We start from the raw sequence: 8550 nt of genomic DNA, 5'->3' as shown, positions 1-8550 counted from the left end.
CAAACCCAGATGGTGCTTGGGTCTGGTTGGTGTCAGACCAAGGTTGCATTTGGACCTGATGTACTGTCAGGCCCACACGTTGGGTCTAGCACCATCTACCAGACCCAAACATATGGACTAGCAACGCCAATCCCCTATATGGGTCTGGCGTGGCCAGACCTAAAAGGCAATTGTGTCTGCCAACACCAGACCTAACAATACTTGGGTTTAGCCTGTGCTAGACTTGCTAACCTTTGGGCCTAGCACTAGCCAGACCCAACATGCCTGAGCTTAGCACACTACCAAGCCCAACATTGGCAAACAACACAAGAAACAATGATAACAGGTTTATTGGTGTTGGCAAACAGGGTTAACTAAATTTTGAATTACATGATCAGTAGGTGAAAGTACAAAGATTTAAAAAATACATAGATTCTTGGGCAAAGGGAGAATTTGAAATTCATATGAGGTCCCAAGTCACCAAAATCTGATGCTATGAGCTTATTAGATTCATAATCGTGGTTTCTTGCACCCTTTGAGAAAATATAGACTTTACAAGTTCGATAACTCCTCTAAAGAAAGGTTTAAAAATTCAAATCCTCCTCGCAAGCCATCAAATAACAAGAGAAAAGATTCCTTATCTATAAATATTTCAAAATGAATTTGTTGGACAGCACCGATCAGTTTTAAACAAAGAGATTCTCCCCCTATTTCCAACTACTTAGCCCCTTTAACTTGTTAATCCCTTGTATAATACTTTTAATAATTCTTAATCAAATAGCCTGCGTTGTACACATGTCATACATGCATAGGCCAAAGACCTGGCTATCGTTGACTTACTCGCCTAAAAACAAATAATGACACTCATTATCTAATCCTTGTCGATTACATTTATGCCATGGTAAAATATATAGCAAGAGAAAACTTGTAAGGGAGATTGCAGAGTACACAGACAAATCATAGTATCTAGATGGTTATATGGGTGGGCTAGAGACACTCCAGATGAGTGACAAGTGCACACTGAACTGAAAAAGAATGACATTTATGAACCTTATTATTACGATAATTAGGCTGATGTCATGCCATAACAGGAAGGCAGAGACAATATTTGAACTAATAATTAGAAAGCTAAGCAATAAGCCGTCTAGAGTTTCTTGTGACAATGGCTAAGCATTAGCTAAGGTTGTTGGAGTTCTTCACAACGCTTTTTCTAGGTATTTTTTTTATTTTTCACGAGAGAGAGGGGTTGCGTTGGGTTGTGGATTGCTAACTTAAGCTTTGAATTGTCAATCACGTGAGGAGCTCGTCGTGGTAAACCGCACACCAAGAGCACCACTCCTGTAGCATCACCTGGTTAGGTCAATCGCATAAAGAAAAAAACCTTACCCTTCCAAGAAGCATAAACACAACAAGGGAAATGGTGTCTCTATCTACGCAGATGGGCAATCTTGACATTTTGAAGCCACAATAACTTGCTGACAAGGTATGTGGCTCTATCAATTATGAATTTTGACCAGTCACAAAAACTAACCACTTTTTAATGTTGTTTTGTTTGGACCAATTCAAGTTTAAAAAGGTTGTTTGGGATCTCTGCAACAAGGACAACTGCTATATTTTTGCCACAATCAAGTTATATGGTATGATCAAATATGAATCTAGCCTAAGAAATATAAACATGTGATGGGTCCCTTGTCATAAATGAATGGCATGTTGCCCTCCCAGTCACACCAACAAGCAGATGTGCCTATCGAATAAGGACCATAAGTCATTTTAAACCTCTGCAGTTAATAAAGAGGGATCCAGAGCCCGAGAATCTCACAGGCACATCTAAGAGGATTAAGCATTCTTGTTTGAACTTACCTAAAGAATTTAAGATTATGTTCAGTTAAGTAGTTATATATACCTTTAAAATACGACAATTAGGTCACACACAACTCATACCCAACGGTTGTAGAAGTCAATAAACTATTATAAGGAAATATGGAGGAGTTCCTTGGACAGTTGAGACTAATGGTAAATGAATGATATTTCAGTGTATTAAAAGCTCGAGCTCATTCACAGATAAAAGCATTAGAGAGAAACATTTTGCATCATCGACAAAGAAAAGATTCTTTATGGGGAGTTGCAGCTTAAGCAGCCACAAAGTATAGATGAGTGGCAGCACTAACACGGTCCAACAACTATAAGAGTATTAAAATGTCAAGATCTTAAATTTCTACCCATATAAATATGCTTTTATGCATGTAAAAGACTAAAGGTACATGGTAGATTGACTAATTATGAGGGATAGATGTGAGTGCGAGTAAATGCAAACTTAAGTAAACGCGATTAAGAATCTCCTTAATTTCTCGGAGGTAAAATGACATGACAAGGGCAATTCAAAACTTTATTCCAATATGTTTGATGTCAAAATCAGCACTCTGGCCTGCAGAAAGGGACTCCAGGTGAGTTTTCAGACTTTCTGTTCATTGGCCTTCGGTGCTCACAATCCTATTTAGCCTCGAAGTCCCTTCCATACATGTATAGGTCATAAAATCTCATAGCAGATTCAGTGTTATCCACCCTGATGTTAACTCAAAGGCCAAAGGTTCCCCAAGAAAAATCATTTAAGATTCCATCAAGCCAGCAAATTTATAGAGGGACTTGAAATAAAATTTTAACAACATATATCTAGAGAGCAACTAAGATTTGCAGGGAGCAGCAAATTTCTAATCCAATCAAAATTTACAAAAACAACACATTAGCTTGCCCAAGTAAAGTTTGAAGCGTCACTAGGCGATATAGAAAATGTTTTTTACCATCTATTTGTGGTTTCGTATTGTTATCAGTTATACAGCCCTGTCGTGATTTAAACTGGGAAGAACATTGACTAAGTTTACCAACAGGCTCAACACTCAACAAATTAGGAGCGAAATAGCGTAGAGGTAAACACTCAAACTTATAAGCATTGTTTAATATTCACATCATTTTCAACCAGATTTACAGTCTAATTAGCTCATTGAAGTTCACAGAGAGAATTGACAAGTTTATTACAATTTTGAGAGTTGAATGAACAAAAATATGTGAAGAAAGTCTAGGATCATGAATGATTCGCATAGATAGTCACAATCTCTATCAATACAAGGATGTGCCATAGCTCTACTTCAACAAAAACGAAGCTAGATATCACAAAGTAGTTTTTTCATATTTGAGTCACATTCTTACTCGTTTATCATGTCAACTTGGTTACTTGTGAGGTCACTCTCACCTACTCCACCATCACCAATGACCAAAGGTTATGGAAGTTATGCAGCATATGCCTTTAAGAAAGCCTTATTTTGTGGGAGAAAAACACGTTTTTTTTTTTTAATATTGAAGTCCAATTACTGGCATGGAAATACATTAAAAGCACAGAAATGTGCTCTATACTATTTGTAAGCCAACAGGGTACACAAGGGTAGATATGTTCAACAAATATAGCAACATATAAAAATGGCAACCTGTACAGGCACCTGTCCTTGTTCAAATATGGTAGTATAAATCTTCAACCACCATCGTGCTTCCTATGAGAAGAACGTAGAATTTAAACACAAATCAACCAGAGCACACAGATAAGTTGAAATGGTGCTTTCACCATATGTAATGCAAACATATAAATACACCAATATGAGAAAGCAATTAGTTTAAATTGTTGGAGTGACAAAATAGGAAAGGTGAGCCAAAAATAGCTTGGAATTGGATTAAAGAAAGTAAAAAAAAAAAAAAAGATTGACTAAGATCACAACACACAGAAAAGTTTGATGCTGGACAGAACAACATAAAGAAGAATGAATTACCTAGGATGAAGTAGAATAAATCAGTGATGATGAAGTAACATGATGCCGGTAATTAAAAACTATACTCAATGTCTTAAAAAACATACAATATCTCTACCTTCTTAGCATTGTCAATGATTTCCTAACTTTCAAAGGCCTTAAAACACCTGAATTTTCTGGTTTAAGAATTAAATTAAGTGGTAAACATAATTAAGTGAATTCAATTAAGAAAGCAAGCAAGCTATAATTAATCGATGGGAAAACAGAATAAGCTGATGAAATGATGAGGTGAGGCACCTGCACATTTCTTCTTAACCATTTTTATTCTTTTGTGCTCCCGGACTGGCTACTGGCTAGTCTCTCTTCTCTCTTTCTACATCTCCCTCGCATCCATCTGGGTCTAGCCGTTTCGGATTTACAAGTTATGGGCTTCTAGCATTACATATTGGGCTTTGAGGCCTACTATTAGTACTTCGACTTTTAGAAATTTCATCAAGTCATTGATGTAGTTCATCACATTTTTATGTTTAATTATGTAATTCTTTTAAAATCATAATATAATTAATGGTTATTACATGATTAAGAGTATCATATAAGGATTTAATTGCAAAACGAATTTGGTTATAAAGAAAATTATAGTTCCTATAAACTACAAGAACAAAAAGTTTTCAAATAAAGGCCATTTTCAAATAAAAATAAAATATAAGGACTAAAATAAAATTTAAAATATATAAAGACTATTATGAAATTTTCTCTAACACTACCAAAAATCTTGCAACTAAACAAATAAATGTAATGAATCATTACTTAATTACATATTTGATTTCAATATATTGTACTATTCATATTGGGGTTTGGTGTAATTACTTCAAGATAGTATTTTCAATAGAATAAGTATTATTAGTTCGTGATCATTAAAAAAATAAATTCTTTACAATTTAAATAGTATTATTTTTCCTTCCTTAATGTAACAAGAATTATTTTTATTTAAGTTGTACATAATTGTTCGTAACCATCATAACTATAGATTAATCAGCTAAAATATGAAAGTAAAGTATTATTTTTTACGGTTTATTAGTGAAATATATTTAATAGTTCATAATTTTTTTTGTTACAAAGTAAATAGTATTATTATACACCATGTGGGTCATAATTATAAAATAATATGAATAATTAGCACAATTATGGGATAACTAATTAAGTTACATAGAGGTAAGATAAATTATTACTATACAATAAATACAAATATTTAATAATTTGTAATTTAAAAGTGTTATAATTATAACTCCTTAAAATAATTAACCATAGATACTGTCTATCCATGCACCCGGGGTTTATTTTGATCCAAGCTAATGGTTCCATGTTAGGTAGTTTATTTACAAAATAATGGTTTCATTTTAATAGTTGCTTAAACAATAAAAAAAAAAAGAAAATCCGGATTAAAAATAATGCGGATCATATTCTGATTGGAATCTCAGATATATTTGGTACAAAATAAAGAAGGATTTAATTGAAGGACTCCCCTCCTTTAAAATAGAGCAGGTTCCAATTCCTAAATTCTTAGTCAGTTTATTTTCATGCCCAAATTGGTATAATTAAAAGTTTTTTTTAACATAAGTATCTGAATTAACTTGTATGTACCTTAACTAATCTTATAGGTTCTAAGGTTAATAACTATATAAATCTTCAATAACCCTGAGATTTGTAAGTTGAAACTAGTAATTTCTATAAAATAAATCTAGAATCTAGTTAGTTGAATTATACATCTGCTAAACATTTGAAGGATTTATTTTTGCTTCCCTACCTGCTGTAGTGTAGAGAGACAAGAAGTTAAATCTACATTTGCAAGTTGCAAGGAGAAAATATTTATAAAATCTTGGAAGTTGTATCTACCTCCGAGCGCATGCAAAACTGGGATAAAGTGCCAAAAACTATACAAAAGCCACCGCCCGCTTGTCCTTCACGGATTGTTAAGGATTTTACTTTATAAATCAGCTCTCACATCTTGACAAAGCAGTAGCCCATTTGTCACCAGTTGTAGCGGCCCGCGTGTGCCCTACATTTGTACTGGGAGCTGTACAGTACATGAAGGAGGTATTTTTGTTTTTATATTTTAAAAATATTTTTGAAAAAAATTAATTTTTTTATTTTTTTATCTTAAATTAATTTTTTTTTATGTTTTCAAGTCAAACGATATCAAAAATAATTTTTAAAAATAAAAAAAATATTTTTTTAATATTTTTTTAAATAAAAATTACTTTAAAAAAAAACCACAACATAAATTTCAAACTACATTAAGCTCTGTCCGATGCACGGCTAAAATTTGGTCCTATCCTGGGTGATAATGCATGCGTTGTGTCCTTTACTCCCCTTGGCTGCCCCTCCTCTCGTGGGCACTACCCTATAAATCGTTATGAATAAAGCAATCCTCGTCCTCCATGATCCAATTCCATTCCTTACAAATAATGTAATTGAGATAGAGAGGGACTAAGGTATAATCGGGTGGGAGAGCCGAGAGCGTGAATGAGAGACGGAAGATTTGCAATTGGCAGAGAAGGGGGTGGTTTTAGACGCACGCTAGCGTTGCGCCACCAAAACTTGCAAGAGGAGTGATGGTGCCACGCTGCGTGCGTCTAAAGTCTTTAACCCCTTGATTTTCTTTTTTCTTTTTCATATAATTAACGCCAATTGAAGGAATTCAAACATCAAACCTGGATTGGAAGAAAAATGGTGAAGAGCTGAGATGTTAGCTTTCCCAAATTTTGTTTGAGTAACTAATTGTTATTACTTGCCAATTTAAATTCCCACCATGTGATCTTTATAATTGCCAAATGATTTTTTATTTATTTGCTTCCTTATTTTGATCATATTCTCCTCGTATTCCTTATTTTCTTATTCCATGCATTTTCAGTACTAGAGCATTTTAGCATGTGCTTGGACACTGGAGTGAAGCCGGTGCTTATATATAGCAATGTTTACGATTGCTCTATTTTTTTTAAGAAGGATTTCATGCTAATTTTCTAGCTAATTAATTTGAATCTTGGTTTTGGAAATTGGAATATTACTGTTTATTTTGATTTTCATTGTTCTAGTTCTCTGCATTTCTATCTTCCTGTTTTTCTTTTGTGTTAGTTTGACCCTACTGGTCTTGAGTTTCGATTGGCAGAGTGAAATGACAGGCCACATGACAAGGAAATGCAACAATGATCGTGCCTACCAAGCAGGTGAGTTCATATGCTCTTACCTCGCACTTAACATGCTTGTTGCTAGAAATCTGAACCATAAGATTGACCTGTCCGAAATCTCAATCCACTAGTTCGGTTCGATTTGAGTTTTATACATGAGTTGCGTCACTTTAAAACTTGGTTATATTTTATTAACCTAAGTATTTTTTTGGCCGAACCCTCTTTTGTGATGTAGAAATAGGAAGTTGTGGATTTAATACAAATAGATTGATAAGAAAAACCATAATTTTTTATTTCTTATTGTATCGAGTTTAAATTTTACTATATAAGTTTATCAGCTTAGTTTTATAATAAATCAACTCAAAAAAAACTCATTAAGGTCTAAAAAACTTAAATTTTTTTTTTTGAAGTTTCTAGGTTTTTATATTAATTTTGATTTTTGAGTTTTATATTGTCTATTCTATTTGAATTAGGATTATAATTTTTTCACATGTTGGTTTTTATTTTATTTAGGAGTGGTAAACCTTTTAAATAAACAAATTCGAAAAATCAATAATAAAGTATGAATTCAGTCCATTCTATCTTTTTAATTGTTGTTTTTTTATATTATTTTCATCCGCGTGACTTTGACGTTGAAATTTAGCGTGTGAAGTACCCTTGACGATCATTTTATTATTATTTTTTAAAGATATTTTTACGTTACATGACTAAGTACATGAAAACCAGAACAGTTTATTTCATGATTTTCATCAGTTCGATTAATTTAATTAGTAAGACAAAACAGGGTGGCTGGCTCGATCTAGTGCAGTACAATTGGCTTGATCTAATATGCTGCGAAATTTCTCTAATTATCGGAGTCGATGTCACATAATTGACTTCACTAATCCTGTTTTATGTTAAAGATAAAAGGCTGGTAGCTGTGTTTGCTTCTTATAGCAAGATATTAAGGTGCAGATCAAGACAAACCAAGTCTCGTGTTCTTCGAAGTTTGAACTTTTCAAAGGCCTCGAATTAATGGACTCTTGTAAGAAACAGAAGACTTGGCACAAATCTTTGATGTTACTTCAGAATTGAACCTGCTACTGCTTCAGCCGCCTGTAAAAGAAGATGAAAACCGTTGCTTTCTCTCTTGCACTGGAAAACGCATTTTTATAGCCCTGCATGACTGACTTTTTTATTGTTTCTGGATCTGTCTCCCATGTTCATAAATATATTTGTTTAGTGATACATGTTATTTGTATAAGGTAAATTTTTATCTAGTTATAATAAATTTATATTTTATTGTTTATAATCATTTGTTATCGCAAGTCAGATTATATTATTGATACTAAAAAGTAAAGGACAACTATTGCAGATAATAACTTTTAAAGATTTTAATTGGAATATAAGTTAAAACATGATAAGGTGAAAGAGTGTTATTTTACTACTTTTAAAAAATAATATTATTTTATCAAAAATTTTAATTTATTGTATTAATTTTAAAAAAAATCCAAGTTTTTCTTTCTATGCCTCTAAGATCTTGTTTGATATTATAGTATGAATTATTAAAACTTTTAATTTACTGTATTAAAACTTTGTTAATATCAAGGTGA

The 8550-nt window shown here is 32.8% G+C and overlaps 1 long non-coding RNA gene across 1 annotated transcript; it reads left to right on the top strand.

The window, feature by feature from the left end:
• The first annotated feature begins 6100 nt into the window (after positions 1-6100).
• On the top strand, positions 6101-8249 carry LOC133701179 (uncharacterized). Its single transcript, XR_009843520.1, has 2 exons — positions 6101-6997; positions 7861-8249. It is a non-coding gene; the product is annotated as an uncharacterized LOC133701179 (long non-coding RNA).
• The last annotated feature ends 301 nt before the right edge of the window (positions 8250-8550 follow it).

The sequence above is a fragment of the Populus nigra genome, chromosome 8 (assembly GCF_951802175.1).
Source record: "Populus nigra chromosome 8, ddPopNigr1.1, whole genome shotgun sequence".
Taxonomy (NCBI): Eukaryota; Viridiplantae; Streptophyta; class Magnoliopsida; order Malpighiales; family Salicaceae; genus Populus; species Populus nigra.
This window is presented reverse-complemented; position numbering and strand designations above follow the sequence as displayed.